Below are 23479 nucleotides of genomic sequence, written 5' to 3'. Positions count from 1 at the left end.
TATGATTATTGGGAGGCAATAATATGATTATAAATTGATCAATTGTGTCTGTAGTGTATTCATTTTGGTTGTGAGAGTTCATACAATTCACTGGACGACAATAATATGATTATTAGGAGGCAATAATATGATTTTTGGGAGGCAATAATATGATTACTGGGGGACAATAATATGATTATTAGGTATTATTGGGGGGCAATAAATTCAGACGCCGGAATCCCGACACCAGTCCGGTAGCCGGATTCAGGATTCCAGTCATGGCTTTTATTGCTAGCTTTTATTGCTAGTGATAGAAACTTTTGTGACCTCACCGGAGGTTGCCGAAAATCTCATCAGAGTAGTTTTTATTGCTAGTGATAGTAGATTTTGTAGTCGCTGAAAGTTAGCCAGAGACCCGCCGGAGGTCGGCCGGAGTTGACCGGAGACCTCGCCAGAGATGAGAGAGAGAATGGTTGTTAACTTTTACTCTAGTGGCATTTATGTAAATATGTTGGTTTTTATATTCAAAATATAACACCATTTTTAATCTAGTGGTTTTATGAGAAAAAAAATTAGTTGGTGACTTTATAGCTAAAATAACATTCAGATATAGATTTATATGTAATTAACTCAAATTAATTTATAAGAGTAAATGTTTTCATATAATTATTTTTATTTTTTCTGGAATATGTTTTTTTTGTTTTTCCTGGAATCCACATTACATGAGAATTTGTTTCCTTCTGGGTGTGGAAGACCTTTATGTGGTCGAATTATAGCGTATAAATAAAAATCCTCGTGTCTACCCTAGATAGATCAAGGAGACGAAGTTGTTCGAAGCTGATGGAGGAGATGGTGGTGCTTCGGTTATCCACCAAAGTGAAACAAGAAAGTAGCCCATACCCAGATCGGGGGGAGGTGAGCGAGGATTATATTCTCGTGAAAGTAAGGTTTTCGAGGGCAATTGGGAGCCGCAGTAGCCTTGATTACCCAGTTATTTGGGAGGAGCGAACGCTCCTAGATTCGAGACAATTTTGGGTCAAGCTCCGATCTGTCCAGAATGTTTCATCCCCCTACAGGACTAGGTGCGCACAATCAATCACAGAATCTCTGTCACTCATGCGTGTCCCCGAGGAGGAACATCCCAATGCCATCAACAAGTTACTGGAGGTGCTTGACGCCACAGTCTCCACCGAGCTGCCTATTGACGTGGCCATATGGGACATGACTTTTCTATTCGGCAGCGATGCCGTATCTGAAGCCATGGACATGTATAAGCCCAATCTTGTTCCCGCGACAAGGTCATCGATTGAAGCCCTGGAGAGAGTGAACGTCGATCATACGTTGCCTTATGAAGATCCATGTGTTATTTGTTTGGAGGATTTCAGTGTTGATCAAATGGTTATCCACTTGCCCTGTTCGCACTATTATCATGAACATTGCATTGTCCGGTCATTGGAGATCAGTCACATGTGTCCCCTCTGCCGCTACCCAATGCCAATTCTGGTGGAGGAAGTGCCTCCTCAACCCTGTTGAGCCCCAGTATGCCTCTTCATTTATTTGCAATTGCTAGTTTAGTTTCTTCTTCTATTGTCACAGTCTAGTGCTGTTTAATTTGCTGAAATTATAATCTTTTCTACACTTATGCTTTACAACTGGTCATTGCCTCTTCAGGTTTCACATCTTGTTTCAAACTATAATTCAAAGCTTCATTTTAGTTTGATCAATCTGTATTAACAGTTTTTTGTTTAAAAAATTGATACCCATGTTGTCACTTTTGGTCCTGAATCATACCCCTGTAAAAAGTTGCTTGCTTTAATTGTTGATCTTCTCTGAGAAGATGTGAAATTTGCAAAACTTGGGGTGTGCTTCATATGAAACTTATAAGGTCTTAGTTTTGACTTCTTGGACGTACGTGCATTTGAATACGTTCATGTTTAGTTGCTTAAGTTGTGCACTATCAACAATGCAAAAGAAGAGAAGTTGGAAGATATGCTTCATGTGACCATAACCATTTTCTGGTTTTGGAAGCAAAGTAGTACCAGTATTCTAAGTTAACTTCGGCTTAGGAATCAGTTTAAACTTGTGTAATAGACAGCTACTTCGCGGCTGCGCAGAGCTGAATGAAGCTCCTGTATCCACATAATTTAGTGTTGTCGGAAGTAAGAAACCACAGACATTTCATCTTTTGTTCTGCCTCATGACTTTGTTTGCATCAATACTTTAGCTTAATCATTACTCTGGCAATCAAAAGGGTACTAGGACAAGTAGTTACATCTGGAGGGTTCATTCTATGTCACTACTATATTCTTTAAGAATCATATTGAGGTAGTGCAAAAAATCTTGAGTTGTAATAGTTCTGTTGAATGGCAATTTGACCTTTTGATTCCAAATTTTTTTTGTTTTGTCAGGTTTAATTATCAACACATGGCCAATACTTTATCCCTGTACAGGTAAGCACACAGGTCTTCTCCTCCTAGATGATCTTTTTTTCTTTTCTCACGTAAATAGTTATGTTTTCTTTTGATTTAAAGGACGGTTAGCCACTTGGAATACCTGATGAGAGGATAATACTTATACTGGCAGGTGACATAGCCTGTAATGCTAGAAACAAGTACCCTGCCCAAGTTTTAATAATGAAAACCACAGACTCAACTTGTATGGAGATAATGTTGAGGTGAGATTCCCTGATTATAGGCTGATTCCAGAGACTCAACTTGTATGGTATACGTGTCTACCTGGGTACTATGTCGATATTGTGAGAGTGAGACTGATCGAGAACTGAGAATTTAGGTGAATCTGATTGTTTCTCCTTTTGAATGTACTTCTGCTCTATTTATTTTCTAAATTTCTTTTTCTTCTTCTGGTTATAAACCAAAACTTGATTCTTCGGAAGTAACAAAAATATGAAGTTCCCTATTCGATTATGCTTCCCAATTTCCTTGATTAACTCCTCCTTTGCAACCTCTGCCCCAATCAGAAAGCAGGGACTTTCTGTACATATATTATAGTGAATTACCAATGCAGGAGAGAATCCTGATTGCTAGATGAACCCTATGCAACAAAATTCAAGATACCTCAGCAACTTTTCGTTGCTATTTATTTTTCGTTTAGCATTTCACTGTATTCCCCCCTCTCCAATTTAGCATCTTCTGTGCTTAATTTGATTGTTCAACATTTATATTTAGCGGCTATTTATCAGCTCTCTTGTATTGCTGTGTATACTTGCGATTTGAACTTGTGTAATCACTCATTCTTGTTTTATTATCACTGTTGCTAATGATAAATAGGCACTCTTTTTTTGCTTAGATATTTATGAGCTGCTGACCGTTACTTGAGGCACTTGGGATCCTAAATGAGATATGGGGGACCCAATCAGGGTCCGCTGTGTGAGAAGCGCTATAACACACCAATATTAGAGAAAATTAGACTTTCTAAGATCTGTGTGAACATGTGCGTGCGTTTTTTTTTTTTTTTTTTGGGGAGTTTGAGAGCAAATTCACTGTTCACCACCACCAGAATACCAACTAATGAGCAAGCCATGCCTACCATAAAGCTGAAGGGAAAGCGGGTGTGAGAACCCTTGTTGCTTGAAGCTTATTATATGTAGTCTTATTTTGTCTGTATATTTTGGACTTCCATCTGCTCATTAATTGTGAAATAGGGGACCGTGACGTTGTCCCGAGTAGAACTTGCCTTCAAGGACATGAAAAGCATCTGGGATGATGTAGGTATAGTTTGTAGCTTGAATGGTCATACAAGGGGATATTTTTAGCATTTCATGCTTCTTTATACAGATCTGTTAATGATATATATCATGTTCAGTTGTTATAATATGTAGTTACATTGTGTATACTTCGATTAGTTGCAATTGTAAAGCATTTGAAGGAGTAATTGAGATGCAACACTATGTTCAGATTTTTGCATATCTTTGGACAATTATTATATAAGGGTAGAGGACCATGGACCAGTGATGCATCAATCGGTGATATGGTTAAACGACCACACCTCTAAATTATACATAGGCATTTTGTACCGCAGGATTCATGGTCGAACTTGCCTTTGGACGTATCCTTGAATTTGATCAAACCATGCCGAGAATGCATCACTCACATGGTTCTGTCTCTGTTAGAAAAAAACTGAAGAGACTGAGATCTGGAAAGTAGTTCGTTTGTTTTGTATTTAAGCCGGTATATGCTAAGGATTTTCAATATGTCTTTTTAGTTTTTTCTTTTTCTTTTGGACAAAGGATCTAAATTAGAAATACAACAAACTTCATAGATAAGAAACTTCATTAAAGTACTAACACAGCACGAAGTTTTGGATTAAACAGTTCACATTTTCCTAGCCAAAATAGTAAAAAACTATAGGCATTAGCTAAAGCACAAACAAATCTGGATATTTAGCCATGACTTGAGTCTCCAACTCGCATGTTGCTTCCTCGATACCATGATACTGCCAGAACACTTTCACCAAGCGAATGCTCCTACCATGCATCAACAATTCTAACCATCCTCTCGTCATAGGATAGATCTTTGTGAATTTTCAAATCTTTCCAAGTCAAAACATGTGAAGCATCTTCATGGTTTTTCTTCAAAACAGAGATATGGAATACATCACGGACACCGGATAGTTTAGCTGGAAGAGCTACTCGATAAGAATGTTCACCAACTACATCCGAAACCTCAAAAGGACCAGCAAACCGTGGAGTGACTTCCAAAATGCATATCAGAAATTCAGAATAGGTAGGTATGACTCACATGTCAGTGGAAGTAGATGCTTCTGGCTTATTTTAGTAATGATGATGGTTTTGAAAAGAACTCCACACGGTCAGCTTCAAGGCAAGTGCTGAAATCCTTCACTTTGTCTTCAGCCTTTATTTTCCATAACAATCTTTCTGTTTGATTGACGTTGCTTTTCGAACGAATTATCAGTTTTACTGCTTTCGCTGTCTCCCTATTGAAGCAAGTGGTACATTAACTCATATATATGCTTCCAAAATATATCAGGTAATGAATATGAATATGACCATCTTTTCTATTGAAAACTAATGCCCCTTTTTCAGAACATGAACTTCAACATCACCTATCGACATGAACAAGTGAAAGCGAATAATATGTGTGACCAAAAGCATGACCTACATGATGACATGGTGCTGCTGAGAATAACCTCCAGCATTAAACATTTGGAGTTTTAAGTTTATGATTATTAAAAATTAAATTAAGGCCTAATAAACTTCAGCATCACTAAACGACATGAGCACCTACAGTAAAGACGAGGAAAAGATTTCATGCTCAAAATTATTCATCCATTTTTCTACATGGTAGTTGATTCCTATTCCCCAAAACCAATATTTATAGCAAATAGAGTTATGTATCATTTAGTTCAAATTTGCTTTTATTTGATTATTCAAAAACAATTTGACTTACAAAAAAAAAAATTGGAATAGATGTTCACCCATATCTACAGTCCAAATGAGATTCAAGTGCCCTTTGATTTTATACTTCTCTAACAGTTGAGCAGAAGTCCCATCATACACTAAATTTCCTTTCTCCTTCTGAGGTTGGCGTCATCCACTCGAAAGCTTGGTTAATAACGCAAGCACTTCGAGAAGAATCAATGTCTTTAATTTTTGTTATGGAATTCAATAAGTCATCGGTGAAGCGAACCTATGTGGGAAGGAAATGAGAAATAATTATAGATCGTGAAACTATTGATGAGGAATATATTTATTTTTTTGGCAATCTGATGAGGAACATTGATCCTATTTCAACAACTGAACAGCATACTGCATTTTATTAGAGAATACACAGGTGAATTCCATTTAGCTATGTAACTCCCCATTAATCTATCCTGTTTACTTAACGATTTTCTCCCTTCTTTTAGTATAATGTTAATAGACCGATACTCTCAATAAAGGGCTGATTGTTGTATGCTATGACAATGTCAAGTTTACAATAGGGAAAAATTTGGGAAAGTAGCAGCACACCTTCCATATAGCGTTTTTGAACAGCATAGAGTCGATATTAAGCAGAGAATGAAGTTGGTCAAGCTCCAGCAGGGCAGCTGTAATAGCCTGAGCCAAGTTGCTGTCTTCATCAGCAATATAAAAACAGTTCCGTTTCTTGGCATAAAGGGCTAGCTTCTTCCAAACAGAGTCGCTAGTAATCAAAGTTGAACCATTCCCCAATATCCAAAGACAACACCTACACAGAAACAATTGCAGTAATCAGACATGTCTGAGCTGCATCATATAGCATAACTAGAATGAAATCTTATAGAAAGTACCTTGCACGTGTTAAGGCAACATTTTCTCTTTGCCGGTTCAACAAAAAACCAACTGACCCGTTCCCATTACGTATCGGAAAGTAGATATAATTATCACATCTTCTTCACCACCTTGGAACCCATTAACAGATCGCACACTTACGGAGAAGCCAGTATCAGAAGTTTCAGTATATTTTCTGAGTATCTCTTGAATTGCATAAACTTGAGCGTTGTATGGCCCCCAGTACCAACTTTCTTCTTTGTTCCACTGAATTCTGTGGCAAAAACCAAAAAGTAAGACCCAGTTTTTAGGTCTTTACAATGTATCACATAAATATAAGCATCAACCAAACTACAATAATTATCTTTCTAAAGGCTTGCTACTATCCCAGAGACTACAGCAACCTCCACCATATTTTTCCGACTAAATCTGTGATCAAATTCTTCTTTTCCATTAGCTATTCTGCCTCAGTTTCAACTCAACCACAATCTCAGGTAACACCAACCACTGCACTATTCTGCCTCAGTTTCAACTCAACCACAATCTCAGGTAACACCACTATCAACCCTTCCACCTCCCCAAACCCCATCCACCGTACCACAACTTACCTTTGGCTCTATTTCCTCCCCACACACGCCACAACCATCTTCCTCGGCACCACCTCACTATACCACCATAACTTCAGTTCCCCAGCCACAATCCTCCACCACCACTACCATGACTCTGCCAAACCACTTTTCTCTTCCAGAATACACAGTACCAAACTCTTCTACCCTTGCATTTCCCAGAATGCAACCACACAACCCCTACCCATTTGACAACCAATGTTTTCGCCCACCTAAAGTTGATCTTCCCCGGTTTTACGGTGACAACGCCGCTGGCGGGTTATCCATGGCGGAACGCTATCTTCGAACCCAAAATATTCCAACACATGCCCACATAGCCACAGTTGCCTCTCACTTTGGACCGACAGCATCCATCTGGATGAACTCCTTTGATCAAAGTAACCCATCAGCTTCTTGGGAACAATTTGTCGGAGCATTCCTGCAACACTTTGGAGGATGCACTACTATTGATTTCAAGGTATCTCTTTCACATATGCAGCAAACATCCTCTGTTGATGCATTCATCAATGAGTTCACCACATTGGCTTACCGGGCACCGGAATGGTCCGACGCCAATCTTCTATCCATCTTTCTCGGTGGACTCAAACCGGCTATCAGGCATGACGTCGTGGCCATTGAACCACGTTCGTTGGCTTATGCCCAGCGCCTGGCACGCCGATATGAAACCAAGCAGGCCGACAACCAGCCCAGTCGACCACCACATCCTTCCAACTGGTCGTACTCTCACAAGGCATTACCCTCCAACATTCCATCGGCCCCCACAACCCACACCACTACAAGCCAAATCACACCCTTTTCCCACCCTGATACCAGCCAAAAACAAAAAGCAGAAACTTCTTTCTGTAAATGGTCCACAAGTAAGCAGAGAGAAGGCAGAGCCCAGGGACTCTGTTACAGCTGTGATGAACAGTGGTCCCAGACCCACGTTGGTAAGAGACCGGTCATGGCCATTTTGGAATCACCAACACCATTGGAGGAACTTCCAATAGAGGAAATTGTGGAAGAGGAACAGCCGTCTGACTCGGAGCAATTTATTCCGATTCACGCCATCACTCACACAATGATCGGTCATATGATGAGATGCAAAGGCTTCATTAACAAACAACCCATTTCTGTGTTCGTTGATTGTCGGTCAGCCACAAATTTCTTGAATCCGGTAGTGGCAACACGTTTGGGTCTCACTATGCAACCCGTGTCGCAGCTCCACTTCACTTCAGCTTCCGGCGAACAACTATCACGGTCGAGCCAGGCTATAGACGCCACCGACTCCATTCAGGGGTACCAATTCACAACCTCATTCTTGTTGATGTTGGTGACTGGGTGCGACCTCCTTCTCGGAGCACAATGGCTAGAGACGCTTGGGTTCATTGGTTGGCATTTCTCAGAGACGGTCATGGTGTTTACAGAAAATGGGCAATGCCATGTGCTTAACGACTTACAAAGACAACCTAGTCAAAAGTACCAATCTGCTTTCAGGGCCCTCTTACCCGCTGAACACTTGGATTCAGTGTCTTCTATCACAGGCCCAATTACAATTCCAGAATCAGCCCTCATCCCTGAGCTACAAACCTTACTCCCACATTATGAAGATGTGTTCTCCCCTCCCGTGGACCTCCTACCCAAACGGGCCATTGATCATCGAATGACTTTGCTGCCCAATTCCGGCCCAATGAATATGAGGCCGTATCGCTACGCTCACTCGCAAAAAACAGACTTAGACGCTCAAGTACAGGAAATGCTTTCGCATGGTCTCATCCGCCCAAGTCATAGCCCTTTCTCTTCACGACTTGGGAAGAGGCTCAAACGATCGTGGCACCTTTTCCTCACTTTGGCAGCCGTGGTCGGCCTGTCTTTTAAGGGGGCGGGATTGTTAGGAATAATCTATTTAATCCCCCTTTAATCTATTCTATTGATCCTTGTTTCCTGCAAGTGTAGTCTGCACTTTGTCCCCCACCAACGGCAGTTTGTCTCCCACCAATAGCAGCTGCACCTTTTGTCTTTCTCAAGTAGTGGCGGTCCTGTGCCACCTGTCTGCTCCTAGTGTAATGGCTATGGCCTTATATTCCTGTATCTCTTGCTCAGTTGGGCATCGAAGAATATGAATGAATCTTAATTTCCTGCATTATTTACTTTTTTCCATTTCTGATCCTAACACCTTCTGTGCGACTTTAGGTGAAGCAATTGGGGCTTGTGTAGGAGTGGAGTGGTCTGTAGCTTCCGTTGCCGGAACGGAAGACGACGAGGTGTTGCCGGAAGATAGCAGAGTTCCAAACTGCACCGCCGGCGATTCTGATATATCGACTGGAGTTTTTAGACCCACAAGTTGCTGAAGAGATGCCTCCATAATCTCAACTGCCGCCTTGGAGTTGTGACGTGGGAAGGCACCTCCACTTTTGGCCTTGATGGCCCATAGACTGCACCTGTGGTACCTCTTGGACCTCGAGTACTTACCCACATAACGGAGCAGATCTGGGTTTCGGGTCTTTTTGGCAACTCTTGCTTTTGCACCCATGACGACGACTCTACATCTGAAACCCCGAAACGGTTTGCTATGGAGAGGAAGAGGTTTTGGATCAGTAAATTGGAGTTGGGGCACAAAAGTGGAGACTAAGGGTGACTGAAAGGTTGGAATTGAAGGAGCAGAATGGTAAACAAGTGGGGTACGCATGGTTTTGGTGGAGATGAAGTGTGAATTAACACTGCTAACTGATGGTTCATAGGAAATCGATGGGTAGATCCAAGGATTTGCGGTAGAATCAGGTGAATGGTGAGTATGGGTTGATGGAAATTGATGAAGGAAAACATACCCATTAATGATTGTTTGGCGTTGTGGTGGTGAGTAACTCGGTTGGAATGGAAATGAAGGAGGAGGTGGGTAGCTTGGTTGCAATGGAAATTGGGGAGGAGGTGGTGGGTAGCTAGGGCTACCGTGAGGGTGAGACGGATGTGTGAGATAACAAGCGCCGGAGATCCCACTGCGTGCACTGCCGGACTCACCGGAAACAGGCCCAGTTGCGGGCTCTGATACCAGTTGTTAGGATCCCCAGGATCCAAGCCCAGAAATGCCATTGCAAAGGAGTGAAAATAAAGAAAAGCTAAAGGAAATAAGTAATAAAAACTGATTTTTCATTGATAGCTTCGTTCTACAGGGAAACTAGTAGATATAGAACTGTTTAGGACACTTGTCGACCAACCAGTGATGACCCCTACCTAACATACTCCCAGCATAAGGACTAAACGGTGCGCGCCAACTAGACAAAACGCTGCGTTTCAATTGTAAATGAAATGGCTCATAACATTGGACCATCTAATATCTGGTTGTTGTAGAACTCCCTTTTCGGAAATAAACTGACAGATGGATGCATCCTGTACTGGACATTGAGTAGGTGCTTCTTGTATCCCAACTTTGCCAGCCTTCCAAACAAACTTCTCCCAAAATCAGCACTTGCTGCAATCTAGTAATTTATCACATTTATTAAGATGTTGTCAATGTAAACACCAATCATACTTTGAAAAGAATGGAAACTGCAAAGGATAAACAAAACCTCGCTTTTAACCATTGCAGGGAGTTGCCTCTCATCTCCTACAAGGATAGCATGGCGGAGACTAGACAGTTGTAAAGGAATTGCTGATTCACATTCTTTAAGCTGAGCAGCTTCATCAATGACCAACAATTCCAGTGGTCCTGTTCCTGCTACAACATGCAATTTGGAAGAAGTTGATGCAGTACAGAATATTAAGCAAGCATTTTCTAAGCAGAAGTTCTTTAATGAATATTTGTTAATAGGAACAGAATTCCATTGGAAGGGACATTTTAGTGTGTTTGTACACTTCGCTCTCAACTGCGTAAGGCAACCAACAATGCTTCCTGGAACTTTGGAATCTTTGAGGACTAACTCCAACCCTTCATTAGCAACACCAGTAGTATACAATGAAAATTTAATAGACTTGAGCAAACCCAAAGCTCTGACCATGTCAATATCTTGAACTGGAGGGCATCAGGAAATTCATCAATATCATTTGCTTTATCAACATAAGCGATTAGATAGAACCTTGGAGGCCTGTTCAAATCATCAATGCATTCTGATCTAACATTTGTCAAGGCAATGACATCTCCAACCTGTGGCTCATACATCAGTCCTTTGTGATTCTCGTAACTGATGTTTTATCGTAAAACAAGTCACCAGGAGGTCCAGCTGAATCTTCAATTGTTAGAATTTCACAAGTAGGTGCATGTGACAGAGTCAACATATTCGATAGTAAATCAGCATGAGCTTCCTCAACAAGTGAAGGAATGAAAGACTTCTTGTAACTCGTCAATGTCACAAATGTGTCGGGGATCGTCTGTACCTGTTAAGTGAACAAAGGAAAAAATAAATTGACCTAAAGATAAGCACTTCAAAGTTCAAACTGATTGAGTCAATCCAATGCCACTAGTGGATTGACTCAAAATGCAGAGCCAATATTATTGGAAGGTGCTATCAATGTAGAATCAATTTTACCTTACTATAAATATAAAGCCAATATAATGCATGCTAATAAACTTTTCTATTATGGAGATGTAATAACTTTTTTTTTTTTTGATAAAAGATGTAATAACCGACTTTTGCTTTTAATAAAAGAAAAAGGGTGGCAAACAACTTTCTGATTTTAGGGAGTAAAGCTCGGAGACTTGTTTATTTTCCTGTTTATGCATAATTGATGAGAGCTAGCAAGCAGACTAGCATCTCTCTCTCACTCACTCTGTTTCACTTCAAAAAAAAAAAACAGAGCATTAGTTCTCTAACTCTGTTCTTCCTCCATCAACCACCTCCAGACGTCGGATCACTCCCTTGGACTTCGCCTGAGGCTGCTCTACCTACTGGACGTCGTCTTTCTCCCCAGCACGGCCTCAAGGTTCGGCAAACCAGCTCGAACCCGGTTGCACCCAAAACCGAACTAACTCATCCTCCTCGTGTTTCCGGCCACCAATCCTCACCAAACTTCATCCTTGAGCTCATATCAACCTCCAGAAGCTCTCAGCAGTGTCTCTTCACGGCGGTGCTGTGCGTGGTGGCAGTTGGAAGCCAGACCCGATCAAAAAAATCAAAACCGAGCTTTCAACCCGGATACCTCGTGCTATAGACCACCAATTCTTATGATTCTTTACCTGAAAGGATCACCTTGAGTTACTGAACAACTCTCCAGAAGTAATCGAAGCCATTGGTGGAAGTTTTTAAGTCGAAATCACAGCTCACCGGATTCTGGAAAATTTCCGGCCACCGAGAATTTCGATCAAGATATCTTGAGCTGTAGAGCTTCGTTTTGAGTGATTCGTGAACCAGTGAATTCGCCTTGATCTTATTAACAACTCTACAGAAGGAATCGAGGCCTGAAATTGAATTTTTACGTCGAAATCAAGCTCGCCGATTTCTGCAATTCTCGCCGGTTTCTGGAAACATTCCGGCCACCTCGGCTGTTTTAGGTAATTTCGACTCCTTCTGGTCATTTTCAGACTTCATGATAGTTAGGAAAATGGTTAGGCTTGATGAGATGAAGAGGAGCAGCCTGGCCCCGACACCATTGGCTGTGGTCGGCGGCGGCTTGGCCCCTAACTCTGGCGGCCCTTTCCGGCCACCTCCGGGGGTCAAAAATGTGATTTCTTTACATATTTAGATTCTACATTTCAATACAATCACTTCGATATATTATACGCAATTTTTGGATAACGTATGATTTAGTTATGAATTTGACGATTTCGATCGATTTCGATCATTCGATTTGTGATCTGTGAAGATCAGACCGTCGGATGGACTTGTAATTTTAATATGTTGATCGTATGACTGTCCAGATGACTTTGTGTGGTCACGGGCGAAGATCCGACCGTTGGATCTTCGTATAATTGTGAAATGGTGTTTTGGAAGGCGATTCGTGAGAATCCGACCGTCGGATTTTCATATAAATCTGTGGAGACGATAATAAAGGCGATTCAGGAAGATCTGACCGTTGGATCTTCGTGATAATTTTGGAGGATGATCCTAAGGCTGATCCGTGAGGATCCGACCGTTGGATCATCATATAATTTCGATCTGACCGTTGGATCGTCGTTTAATTTTGTTTATGAGTTGTTGGCTAAGTTAAGATCATGTTTGATTAGGTGATTGACGGTCTTCCTTGGTGAGCGGTTTTGGTGTGTATTGTGAAATTGAAGACGCAGCGGGATTAGAGGTGAGTAAACCGCACATGGTTCATTCAAGAACCGAAGTTCTAAATATTTATGTTTATTTGTGGAAATGGTTTTGAATTAAATAATTGTTTTCAAAAATATGAACTCAATCGACTACGGTTCATAGGGCTACAGCTCACAGGTAAGAAAATGATTTTGTTTATAAAAAGGAATTTATTGCTTTATTGTACGAGATCTATAGTTGGTATTATTAGGCATTCTTGTGCGAATGTCTATGTACATATATTATTTACATGAAAAATATATATGTATTGATGGATTTTTGTTGAGGAAACCATATAGTGAGGTGTTGAGTTTTATTGTTTGAGAAACAATAAATTGTTGATTGGTTGAGATATATTGATCTGTGGAGATCAATAGGTCACGGGGTGACCATGGCATCTATTAGTGAATCACGCTCTTGTACCGGGCCGGTGGTTACTAATAGTATTAAATCGTGAACCACGCTCTCGCGCCGGGCCGGTGGTTACGATCAGTTAGAGCTCTAGTCTATCTGCCAAATGTTGAGTGACCTTATGAGGGTAACGGGGAGTGACTCATAAGTGTATAATATATATATATATATATATATATATATATATATATATATATGAGAGTGAGAAAGTGACGTGCTTTTGTGGTGGTCGTTGTGATTGTGATATTTCTACAATTTTTTTGCTTGAGTTGAAATTGTTATATTAAATTTGTGCAATCCTTAAGTTTACTCATACGGGCTGTCAAAGCTCACCGGGTTTGTGTTGTTGCAATCCCGGTACACAATTTAAATTGTGTAGCGGGAAATCCTACAGGTCAGGAGAATCGAGAAGGTGATCAGGCTGCTTAGTGTAGTGGTATTTGAGTTACAGCTTTTTTGTGAGGTTGTTATGCTCACTGAGCTTACATTTAAATATGGAGAGAGTGTGTTGTAATATTAAACTCATGAGGATTTGGTTTATGTATTAGTGAGTGAGGCGAGGTGTGTTTATTTCTGAGAAAAAAATTAAGAACGTTTATTTGATTTAGTTGTTATTTCATGTTTCGGATTTGAATTTATTATTCAAAATTCGGGGCGTGACAGGAGATCTGAAAAAATTACTTTGCAATATCAATATGACCTTTTCTGCAACCATTTTGATTGTAGAGCTCAACCAAAAACTAACTAACAGAAAGAGAAGGAAAAAAAAAACTGAAAGTTTTGACACATATTCTCTTTTACAATAATGAAAGGACACATTTCCAGAACAAACAAAGAACACAAATTTTAACCCAAGCTAAAATACCAAGAAAGGAGGGAAAATAATTAGCATTGGTATTCGTAGTTTCTCTGTAGTTGATGCTAACTAAGATAACGTAGCTACTTTTCTTACAGAGAGCTGGACATTGAGCAAGTAGAAGTATTTGTAATAAACGCATGAGGGAAATTAAACGCAGACAAACCTAATTTCTGTAAAGGTTGTCATTGAGAATATCCCTAATATGTTAGATCAAATATGGACTTAACACATATCATCATAAAGTAATTGATGATTAGCTAAATGTCATACCTAGTTTAACATGGATACAAACTGTAAATCAATACTTGTAACTTAATGAAGCGGTGTATCTATTCATTAAGGTAAGTAATCCTATTCTTAGTTTGCAAGAAAGACTACAATGAAGTGTTACATTAGGAATCTAACTAGGAAACCTAAACCGGTATGGATAGCATTAATGGGAAGCTTCTTGAGGGTTAAGTCTCCTATATATATAGATGAATTGGTCCCTGATTACTACCGACGTTTTGCATATTGTTCTGTCCATTGAGAAGCAAGTTGGTAAGTAACAGAAGGCTATATTCAGTGTTCGTGTTTGCAGCTGCATAAGATGGAATCCATGCCAGTGATTGCTGAAGGTAAGCCTTAATCCTGTTTATGATTGTGTGCATATGTTGTGAGCATGTATATGGTTATTAACAATTGGTATCAGAGCATAGGCTCACAAGTATCAAAATCATTTTAGGGTTTTGCAAAACAAACACACAAAAAAAAAAAAAAGGGTTTTTGCTTTACGGATCAAGTAACTGGTCAGGTAACTGACCAAGTCACTGCTCAGGTAACTGACCATGTAACTGGTCATGTACCTGATCAAAGTAAGTTACTTAAGTCGATTGCTGCATCTGGTTAAATATCAAGTTCACGCTTCCGCTGTGTTTTTTAGCAGCAAATTGGGGAAAAAGCAAAAACAGGTTTTTCTGTGAAATTGATTTCGATTCATAGCATGATAATTGTGTTTTTGATTGTGCTCAAGAACCCTAGTTGCATTCCCAGCGTGCGTTAGGTTAGAGTAGATGGTGACCGGATGAAATTTACAATTTCTTGATTGTTCTGTGGTTTCTTGGAATCAAATCAATTTTGGTTATGCTTGAATATGCATGTTGAATTGATTGATGATATGGTATAGTATCTGTGATTGTGTAAAATTGCATGAAGAACAAAAATCTCCCAAAATTTGTTTACACATTATTAAAATTGACAGATACGAGAGCTTAATTTTCTTACAAGGATGAATATGGGTAGAATATAAAGTTAAAAGCTCATGAGTTTTGTGGTTTTCTATTGGCATAAGTGATTATGATGCACAAAGCATTCTTCATTGATGTTGGCAGAAAACAATGATCAGGTCACTGACCATGTAACTGGTCAGGTCACTGACTATGTAACTGGTCAGGTCACTGACCAAGTAACTGGTCAGGTAACTAATCAAGTACCTGATCGAGTGACAAAACTGAAATTGTGTTTTGTGTTTTAAAACTATGCTTCAGTTTTATCTTCCAAAGAAGTGGTCAAGTATGGTTTTAGAATACAAAACAGCAATATGCATGCTTGATGAAAATAAATTCGGATACTTAGAAATTTTTCTTCTTTCTAAAGATGTGGACAAATTTCTTTGGATAACTTGTTCTCATTGAACATGGCATATTGATAAAGAACTCCAAAATGTTATGCTTCTACTCAAAAGTGTTGCTTAGCATTGTTTTTGGTTATGGACTGATATGAATGCAAATATGGATTGTTTAGGTTTTCTGTATGTTCTTGTTTTGGTTACTTAAAGCTAAATAAAACACAGAAAACTTAATGTTATTTTCTTTACAAATTAAGAACTCACATGAATTTTTGTTTTGCTCCTTAGGTAACTCCTACATGAACTTGAACAGTGTCTTGATGTTAACTGGAACCAACTATAGAGCTTGGCTAGATTCTGTAGAGAACATATGGGAATGCATGAGAATATAGACTATTGCTTTACTGAGGATAAGCCTATAGAGTTGAATGAAAAGAGCACCAAGAAAGAAACTGACCTTTACAAGAAGTGGCATAGATCCAATAGAATGGCTAAGAACCTCATTCGTACCTCTATGTCCAAGACTGTCAGGGGAAGTATAGAAGAGCCTGAGCTAGCATCAGATTTTCTGGAACTCATAAGTGCTAAGTTTAAAGAAAGTGAAAAGGCAGAAGCAGCTAGACTAACCAAGGAGTTTCATGATTTGAAGTACATGGGTTCAGGGGGAGTTAGAGAACATATTATGAAGATGATCAATATAAATGGCAGACTCAGGGAGTTATTGATGGGGGTTAGGGATGAGCAAGTAGTGCATTATGCACTACATTCCTTACCTAACAGTTTTAGTCATCTAAGAACCAGTTACAATTCACAAAAGGGAAACTGGACTTTAGATGAACTTATATCCATCTGTGTTGATGAGGAGGCTAGGATCAAGGAAGAAAAAGAACCTGCTACAGCCATAAATCTCATAGAGAATCCTAAGAAGAGAAAGCCCCAGAACAAGCTCAAGCCTACCAAAGCCATAACTAAGAGTTCAACAACTGCAGTGGCCAAGGAAAACAGGCCATTTAGGTTCAAGTGCTACTTTTGCAAAAGAGTAGGACACATGAAAAATGACTGCACTGGCTATAAGAACTGGTTAGCCAAAAAGGGTAAGATTTTTTCTAATACAGTTTTTTCTTTAGAAATTAATCTTATAAATGTTGAACCACAGTCTTGGTGGATAGATTCAGGCTCACCTATTCATATTACTAATTCTTTGCAGGGATTCATAAGGAGCAGAATCCCAAAAAGTGATGAAGTGAACCTGTGTGTGGGCAATGGCATGAGAGTGGCAGTCAAGGCTATTAGCACCTTAAAGCTTGATCTAGGATTAGGAAAATTGTTAGTTTTGGATAATGTTTTTTATGTACCTTCCATGAGAAGGAATTTGGTTTCAGTTTCTCTTTTAGTAAAATCTGGTTGTAGACTTGTTATTGATAGTAATGGAATTCTTATTTCTAAAAATTCTGTTCAAATTGGTTCTGGTGTTATCTCGAATGATTATTTACAGTTAAGTTGTTCAATGGCTCAACAAGAAATTTTACTTGTTGAAGATAACACAAACAGTACTACCACTTTAACAGGTGTAAAAAGAACCAAGCTAAATGAAAAGTCTGCATTTTTATGGCATAGAAGACTCGGCCATGTTTCAAAAGAGAGACTGAAAATATTGGTGAAAAACAAAATCCTAAATGAACTTGATTTTTCTGATCTAACAGATTGTGTGGAATGTTTTAAGGGAAAAATAACCAACACAAGAAAGAAAACTGCATATAGAAGCCAAAATTTATTAGAACTCATACACACTGATATATGTGGACCATTTAGGCATCAAACTATCTGTGGGAATGTGTATTTTATCACATTCATTGATGACTTTTCTAGATACTGTTATATTTATCTACTTTCAGAAAAGGCACAATCATTGAAAGCCTTTCAAATCTTTAAGTCTGAGGTAGAAAATCAACTAGAAAAGAGAATCAAAACAGTGAGGTCAGATAGAGGGGGAGAGTTCTACGGAAAGTACACTGAATCCGGCCAATAAAAGGATCCATTTGCCTTGTTTTTGCAAGACAATGGAATTAAAGCTCAATACACAACACCCTATAATCCACAACAGAATGGTGTTGCGGAGAGAAAGAATAGGACTCTTTTGAACATGGTCAGATGCATGATGTGTACAACTGGTTTGCCTAAATTTCTGTGGGGTGAGGCTTTAAAAACTGCAAATTATATTTGCAACAGGACACCTAGCAAAGCCATAGAAAATACTGCTTTTGAGCTTTGGTGTGGCAGGAAACCTACTCTTCATCACTGTCATGTTTGGGGATGCCATGCAGAAGCTAGGATTTATAATCCAAGCTTGAATAAACTTGACCCCAAAACTGTTAGTTGCTATTTTATAGGTTATCCAGATAAATCTGAAGGCTATAAATTATATTCTGCTCATCATTCACCTAGAATTTTTGAAACACATCAAGTAAAGTTTCTAAGTGAAAAAGTTCACAATACAAACCTTGAGGATTTAACCTTAGATTTTGAGGAAATTGTGTCAGATGAGAATTTAAGTGTAGCATTGCCTTTAGAACAAGATGTAACTGATCATGTCATTGGTCACGTAACTGACCATGTCACTGACCAAGTAACTGTACCTGGTCGAGTAACTGGTCACGTAACTAACCATGTCACTGACCAAATAACTGTACCTGGTCGAGTAACTGGTCAAGTAACTGACTATGTCACTGACCAAGTAATTGTACCTGGTCAAGTCACTGACCAAGTCACTGACCATGTAACTGCCCAAGTAACTGTACCTGGTCAAGTAACTGACCACGTAACTGAACCTCAAAATCCTCCAGTGGCTCAACCTAGAAGATCACAGAGAGCAAGAAAACCAACTTATGGGGGGGGGGGGGGGGGGGGGGAAGAGAGTGACTACATTGTTTATCTATAAGAAGCAGAAATTGAAATGGACTGTGCAGAGGACAATGATCCAACTACATTTAATCAGGCCATTGGGAGTAATGAATCATATCAGTGGCAGCTAGCAATGGAAGCAGAAATTGATTCCATGAGCCAAAATGCAGTTTGGAAATTAGTTGAACCTGACCCCAACCAAAAGCCTATAGGTTGTAAATAGGTTTTCAAAACCAAAAGAGATGCAAATGGCAATGTAGAGAGACATAAAGCAAGGTTAGTTGCCAAGGGTTTTACACAGAAGGAGGGCATTGACTTTACTGAGACTTTTTCTCCAGTTTCTACAAAAGACTAGTTTAGGATAATCATGGCTTTAGTGGCTCATTTTGATATGGAGCTGCACCAGATGGATGTTAAAACAGCTTTGTTGATTGGTGAACTAGATGAAGTGATTTATATGAGGCAGCCAGAAGGGTTTGTACAAGCTGGAAGTGAAAACTTAGTGTGTAAGTTAAGAAAATCAATTTATGGCCTTAAACAAGCTTCTGGACAGTGGTACAAGAAATTTGATTATGTGATTTTTACTTTTGGATTTACAGAAAATCTTGTTGATGAATGTGTTTATTTGAAGACAGTTGGGAACAATTTTATTTTCCTGGTACTCTATGTGGATGATATACTTTTGGCTAGCAGTAACATTAAATTGCTTAAAGATACCAAGAATTTTCTGTCAAGGAATTTTGACATGAAAGACTTAGGAGAAGCATCTTATGTACTAGGTATTGAGATTAAAAGAGATAGGGCACAAAGACTACTTGGTTTGTCTCAATAGAATTATATTACCAAAGTTTTAAAGAGGTTTGGTATGGAGAAGTGTGCAGCTGGAGAAGTTCCCATGTCCAAAGGAGATAAGTTAACCAAGAAGCAAAGTCCCAATAGTGATGTTGAAAAGGAAAATATGGAATCAAAGCCTTATGCCAAACTTGTAGGAAGTCTCATGTATGCACAAGTCTGCACTAGGCCAGACTTGTCTTTTATAGTAGGAATTTTGTCAAGATTCCAATCTAATCCAGGCCATGACCATTGGGTATCTGGGAAGAAAGTGTTGAGATACCTGCAAATAACTAAAAGTTATATGCTAGTTTATAGACAAGTGGAGGATCTAAAACTCATTGGATTCTCATACTCGGATTTTGCAGGGAATTATCCGAACTCCAAGAAATCGACTTGTGGATATGTGTTCATGCTTGCAGGAGGTGCTATTGCTTGGAAAACCATGAAACAAACACTTGTTTCAACTTCTACTATGCAAGCTGAATTTATTGCAGTACATGAAACTGTGTGTGAAGGACTTTGGATTAGGAATTTTCTCATGCAGACCAAAGTATTGAGCCACATTGTGGCTGGAACACTTGTGATTGTTTACTTGTTGATACACATTAACATATATTGTATCACTTCTGGTTTGACATATGTGGATTGCAGGAACTTATGTTTGTGGTTTTGAAACTCTGCATTTTTGTTAAAATGTATACTGTTTCTTGTCCTGCATAAGTAACTGTGATCTGACCATGTTGGAATGGATTTTCAATTTGAGTTTGTCATCTGGCGCGCACTTCAGTAAGTTAAGTAGGTTTTGATGTTCTCTGGTGCAAATCATCGAGTATGATATGTGTGAGTCCAAGGGGGAGATTGTTAGATCAAATATGGACTTAACACATATCATCATAAAGTAATTGATGATTAGCTAAATGTCAAACCTAGTTTAACATGGATACAAATTGTAAATCAATACTTGTAACTTAATGAAGTGGTGTATCTATTCATTAAGGTAAGTAATCATATTCTTAGTCTGCAAGAAAGACTACAATGAAGTGTTACATTAGGAATCTAACTAGGAAACCTAAACCGATATGGATAGCTTTAATGGGAAGCTTCTTGAGGGTTAAGTCTCCTATATATACAGATGAATTGGTCCCTGATTACTACCGACGTTTTGCATATTGTTCTGTCCATTGAGAAGCAAGTTGGTAAGTAACAGAAGGTTATATTCAGTGTTCGTGTTTGCAGCTGCATAAGATGGAATCCATGCCAGTGATTGCTGAAGGTAAACCTTAATCCCTTTTATGATTGTGTGCATATGTTGTGAGCATGTATATAGTTATTTACATAATAGACCAAGAGAATACCAAATCCACTAGGCTTCTTGTATCTGTAACTTGTTCCTGTTTCAGCTTACTATTCTTCCCCATTAGTACTGTTTACTCTCTTACTCAATGACTCACTACTTGATCCTACTTGATCATGAAGACAGAACAAGATTGTCGCCCAGTCGATGAACCCCTTCATTCAAGTTTCAAGATGACATAGGAAGATGAAGAGATAGAGCACAGTGAAACTCTTTTTCTTTTTCCATTTTTTTTTTTTGAGAATATTTTCTTCTTTTTCCATTTAGTAAATAAAGAATGTGAAAAACAAAGATACGCAACTCGAGAAAAGAAAACGACAAACTCTCAGCTTATTAAGGAACCCAAAAACCACGCTAATCCAAATTATATGAGAATTAAAGTCACGGATTCAAAATAGATGGTTTATATTTTTTTGTCTTTCTCTATGAAGGGGTAAAAGGGTTTATTTCTTGGTAAGAGTTCCGATAAACAGTCAAAAATTTAAGAAATGCCCGTTCAGTTGTATGTCAATCAACACCCATGGAGGTGCGAAAGAGAGTTGTTAGTATAAGATGTTTATGTGTTGGCATTTTCTATACAAAACATTAAGTCTTAGGTGTATGTTAGAAGTATGTGATTGTTTGAGGTGAAGACTAAAACTATTATAATACAAGATGAAGACCCCAACTGATCTTTGTAAAGCTCTAAAAGGTAAATCATTCATTGGATGTCATAGTATCTTTTTCTTGATTGTGTGTTGTCGCTATTGGTATCTTGTAATAACCCTGAATATGTGTCGATGCATATTTATTATCAATTTTCTAAGGAGGGCGCCTTGGTAATCAAGACGGGCCACCACTAATTTTTTTTTTTTTTTTTGAAGCGCTAGTGAGCGAGAAAATATATTCATAAGCCAGAATAGGCTGTTACATACCCTTCCGCTGCCATCAGACAGACAAGAAGATAGTGGTAGTACCCACAGTGGTACATAGAAATAGACCTACTCATTGTACAATTAAATACGTAGAACATACTGGGAGCCCCCTTTGGTACTACGCAGGAGGCGCTAGAAGGATCCAGCCCTCCCAACCTAACTATTACCCAGTAATCTAGTCGCCTAGAGACCTCAATTGGTGTACAACTAGAGACACTGAAAATTAAGTCGACAAGACCAAAACCAATAGTTAAAGCTAGATGCACACATGTGCCTAGACAGTCCCTGAAAATAGGGAATTATTGAAACAAAACTGACTTAAACAAAATAAATAGAGTCTAGGTCAAACAACCAAGCCCAAAATCACAGCCCAAGAAGGAAACCCCATCTCAAGTCCAACAATGAAAGCTTGACCCAAGCCCACCGTCCATCTGCAGCCTCCAATGGTCGACCGCTGCCACCCGAGACCAGATCCCGCAGCCGCAATCGGTACCAGCCCTCGCCACTGCCACTGTCTCTAGCCTCGCCGCCACACCGCAAGACCCGACCTCGCAACCTCAACCCACGTCGAAGCCAGACCGAACCACGTCGAAACCAGTCGAAAGCAGCCCGATTCAGCATGTCGCCGCCACCATCCAGCCCTTCCATGACGCTGCCGGTCATGGAGATCCAGGAGGTGCCTCAGCGACACTCTATCCGCGTTGCACCGCCGCCCATTGAGTCCAAGATTTCTTTCGGTGCTCGTCGCTAAAACCATCCAGCGCCGGACTCGAGCCGTAATCCCTCTCCAAGAAACTGCCGGGCCACTAGTTTTCAAATTCCCATCCGGCAGTCACGTCGAGCAGGCAAGGCAAGCTAACGCCGCCCAAGCACGCCGCCCCTTTCTGTCACTAAGGACTGGGAGCGACGAAGTCCAACCCCCTGACCAGCCCCTGAATGAGTCTCTTCCAAACTTGGTCGGCGATCTAAACTTGCCTCCAGTAGGCGAGGCACAAACGGTGAGACAAGAACTTGAGCAACTCCGGAGGGAAAAGCAAGACCGAGAAGCTCGTCGACGGAAAAGGCTCGAAAGGATCCTCCAGCTGGATAGTGACTCTTCGGATGAAGAGCTCAGCGATGCCCACCATAACCACCAGAGGATAACCAACGTGATAGCCGGTAGCGCAGGTGAAACCTTGGTTGAGAGATTGAGTGGCACGCTGAATGATAATGGTAGAATCAGGGCAGGACGCCACAAGCGACCACGCAATGAAGAGTGGCGAGAGAAAATGGAGAAGATGATCGAACAGTGCAAGCGCACTGGCCCCCGAGATTTGGAGGCCGAGATCGCGAGAGACGTCGGCAAATCCCCATTCACTGACGACATCTTAAAAGCGACAAAACCCCGACGGTTCACAACCCCTGTTTTCCAAAAATATGATGGGACCACCGACCCTGTAGACCACATCAAAGGATACAAACAACAGATGTCCATCGAGACAACGGATGAGAAGCTGATGTGTAAGCTCTTCCCATCAAGTC

The 23479-nt window shown here is 39.9% G+C and overlaps 1 long non-coding RNA gene and 1 pseudogene across 1 annotated transcript; one reads left to right on the top strand and one right to left on the bottom strand.

The window, feature by feature from the left end:
* Positions 1-719: 719 nt before the first annotated feature.
* On the top strand, positions 720-3083 carry LOC112191973. The gene is made up of 3 exons (XR_002933257.2): positions 720-1518; positions 2388-2429; positions 2563-3083. It is a non-coding gene; the product is annotated as an uncharacterized LOC112191973 (long non-coding RNA).
* Positions 3084-4462: 1379 nt separating this feature from the next.
* On the bottom strand, positions 4463-21108 carry LOC112194502 (annotated as a pseudogene).
* Between the last annotated feature and the right edge of the window lie 2371 nt (positions 21109-23479).

Source organism: Rosa chinensis, chromosome 3 (assembly GCF_002994745.2).
Source record: "Rosa chinensis cultivar Old Blush chromosome 3, RchiOBHm-V2, whole genome shotgun sequence".
NCBI lineage: Eukaryota > Viridiplantae > Streptophyta > Magnoliopsida > Rosales > Rosaceae > Rosa > Rosa chinensis.
The sequence above is the reverse complement of the archived record's forward strand: the minus strand, read 5'-3'. Positions and strand labels throughout refer to the sequence as shown.